This window comes from Etheostoma spectabile, chromosome 4, assembly GCF_008692095.1.
Source record: "Etheostoma spectabile isolate EspeVRDwgs_2016 chromosome 4, UIUC_Espe_1.0, whole genome shotgun sequence".
Classification (NCBI taxonomy): domain Eukaryota; kingdom Metazoa; phylum Chordata; class Actinopteri; order Perciformes; family Percidae; genus Etheostoma; species Etheostoma spectabile.
This window is the reverse complement of record NC_045736.1, coordinates 28,335,712-28,339,161: the sequence shown is the minus strand read 5'-3', so window position 1 is coordinate 28,339,161 and position 3,450 is coordinate 28,335,712. Positions and strand designations below refer to the sequence as shown.

Here is a 3,450-nt window from a genome sequence, read left to right as displayed (position 1 = left end):
CAACACACAGGGTGAAAAGAGGAGCTGCAGCAGTGTGTAGTACAACAAAAATGTTTTTTTGAAATGTAAAACTACTCTGATACAACCTCTAAATACAATTATGAACATGAAAGTAAGCATAATATGAGCCCTTTAAGTGAGTCTGCAGTGCACACCACTATGGGGAATTACGCATTGATGCATCAGGACATGTCCTGTTTCCCAGTGCAACGCGGATGCTGAGATCACCACACCCGGCTAATCAAGTTATCAATTAATTGTTCCAGCCTTTGCTTGATAAGTAACTGTTAAGAAAAGGTTATCTTCCAGGAAAACTTGGTATTCTCTTTGGCATGATTGGTCACTTTCTAAACTTTGACTTTCAAATTCTGCTACTTAGTACAGAAAAAATACTTTGCACGCCTACAATGTGAGACAGGTGCGTTGGAGGGGGACAACGAGGTCACAATTTGCAAAACAAACTCCCACACACAGTCCAACTTGCAAAACTTGTTTACAGGTTAATAGTAGGCGAGGGTACAAGCGGCTGAAATGGGTTTCCTGAGGAGGGGACTGGCGTCTCCCTTAGAGATAGGGTGAGAAGCTCAGTCATGGGTGAGGAGCTCGGAGTAGAGCCGCTGCTCCTTCGCGTCAAAAGGAACCAGTTGAGGTGGTTCGGGCATCTGCCCCCTTGGCGCCTCCCTAGGGAGGTGTTCCAGGCAAGTCCAGTTGGGAGGAGGCCTCGGGGAAGACCCAGGACTAGGTGGAGGCATTAGATCTCCGACTTGGCCTGGGAACGCCTCAGGATCCCCCAGTCAGAGCTGGTTAATGTGGCTCGGAAAAGGGAAGTTTCGGGTCCCCTGCTGGAGTTGCTGCCCCCACAACCCAACACCAGATAAACGGACGAAGATTTATTAGTAGGCAAGACTAGACTAGGCCATCCTCAGGCGTTTCTCTTGCAAGTTAGACAATGTGTGGGAGTTTCCTTTACAATTCCTTCTACTTAGAAATGATTTCACCTGATGCAAGACTTCCTATCTTTCTGGTTTCTCCTTCCACACCCTCTATGACTCATTCACTTGTACATTAAAAGGGAGTTAGCCAATCTAACAGGCAGATTGAACTGCCCCTGATGAGGCTCACACAAGCACCCCCACTCCAACCACGTCGGGCTACACAGGCAAGTGGGGAGATTTCAAAACACTCCTCCGAGCAGAGAGAGTGTTCAGTCATGCAAGATGACATTTTTATAGCGATGCATAATGCTACAGCGAGAGAGTGACTTCTTTACTGAGAGGCACACTGCTGAATAAGATTTGAAGTGACAGGGCAAGGGATTTGTTTCTACACAAAGTATCAACACCCATCTAATCCTGTAGATGCAGGCCTTAATTCAATGTAACAAAGCAGGTAGAAGGGTTACATCTGTATTATTCTGCATTTGAACCTGTAGGTAATAAAGAGATCAGAGTGAAGGAATGAATACTTTATTTACAGGTAAAGGCTCTGTTGCGAGTGTTATATGCCACAAGTTGGGATGTCTAGGGATGCAACAAACAACTTGTTTTTTTACAAATTAATGTGCTGATATCTTTGATCAATCGATTAATCGTTCGGTGTAACGGTTTATAAGTGGTGAAAAATTCCCATCAGAAATCAAGGGGGACATCTTGATTGTTTTGTCAACTGTCAAAACACAAACACATTCCATTTAAAACAATATGAAAACAGAGAAAAGCAGCAAAATATTATGTTTTTAAATCTGTAACCAGGAAATGTTTTGTGTTTTTACTTGATAAATGACAATTAACTTACTTTCTTTCACACAGCCTATATGGATGGTGTCTAGGGGGGACTGACGGAGCCGTGCTCTCTATTTCTGGCCACAGGACGTAGTGTGATGTGTCAAGAGGAAACGATATGATTAGAAAAAACAGGGATGTTTATCTAATAAGCATGCGGCACAGGAAATCTGTCCGCCTCTCAGATTTACAGATGATTACAGTGTCGAACAGCAAACAGTCAAAGATACACACCTACAATACAACATGTTTGTATCTAAAGTCAATGGGAATTCCCTAAAATCAAAGTTTTTCAGCCCTCAGCGTACACTCATTATTCCTATGATCCACATAACCATAGCATTAGTACGGACTGTTTTGTCAAGGCTTGATTGTGTTACTAGAAAAATACACCCTATTGTTCAAATTCCTCTAGCTTTATACTACTCATGCAATTAAATAGAAGAAAGTTTTTTGGAGGTTTCAGCCAGAAGCTCAGTATGTTGCCCCTAATCGCTGCAGTCAGTCTTGAGCGCTTTCCAAACCTGGTAGTGTTTTTTTTTGTTTTTTTACAGCCACCGGTGACCCTTTCCACCCCATCTCCCTTATCAGTGCTGAGCACACATGTGGTTTCTAGGGAGGACGTAAAGGTCCTTTCTCAATGTAACACCATGACGGCCTTTATCTACCCAACAGTGTCCCAGACCTGCAGTCTGGCTTTGGAGTAGAATACATATTATTGCCTGCCGGTGGGGCGGGTATCTCCACGAACACATCGTGGCTATTATGGCATTGCTGGCATTCAGCCCAGGAGGAAATGAAGGGGATGTGAGAGGCTGAAATTAGAAAGCTGGAAGACATAATAAAATGCTCCCATCCTTGAACAGCAACTGACAAACTCTGCCTTTTGTCTAAATTTTAAAAAGCTGCAAATAGATGGTGACTTAACCAGACTGCCACTTGGTGCAGCTTCTCTTTAGATAAGGAAATGTCACCTGAAAAGCTTTTTACTTAAACGTAAGATTGTTTTTCGGTAAACTTTGACAACAAGAGAGCAGTGAACAGGATGGGTATCCGTTTTCTGTAGGCTTATTTCCAGTAAGACCTCACCAGTGTTGCAATGCAACAGACTACCATCCTGTGCTCATTTGTATTCCTTGTTAATTGCAATGCATGTCTTTCAATGTGACCTATAACCCTTTAAAAGCAGCAGAGGACTAAATTAAATGGCCTAAAACCCCAAAAGGGTCAAATAATCAAGATTGAGTGGTCAGGTAATTATTTATCTCTGTCGGTTGTGCTATTGTCTGATGTCCTCTCTGCAAATACTGCCCATATTTCCACCTAATCACGTTAGTCATGCTCTCTACTCACATTTCAGCCAGACATTTGGGCGGCCCCGGATTACAACAGCGTGATTCACAGTCATATAAAAGAGGAAAGAAGTAACGGACATCAAATGCAGCCTAGCAGCAGATATGACCCTATGCATGTTGGAAGTGTCCCTTGACAGATCAAGCTATTGTGAAGCCAGCGTCCTTGAGCTCGATGTAGACTGATGGAGGGAGCACGTCTGCTTCAAAGCGTGATTAAACGCTGACACATTCACTTTTCCCCCCTTCCTAACGACAGGGAAGATGAGATTCAGCAACACCAACTCGTTAAATCCGCTTTTGTGCATGCACAAATG

At 43.3% G+C, this 3,450-nt stretch overlaps 1 protein-coding gene across 1 annotated transcript in view; it reads right to left on the bottom strand.

Moving 5' to 3' along the window:
• gxylt2 (glucoside xylosyltransferase 2) overlaps positions 1–3,450 on the bottom strand; it is a 21,831-nt gene that overhangs the window by 17,873 nt on the left and 508 nt on the right. The gene's annotated exons all lie outside the window — the stretch shown is intronic.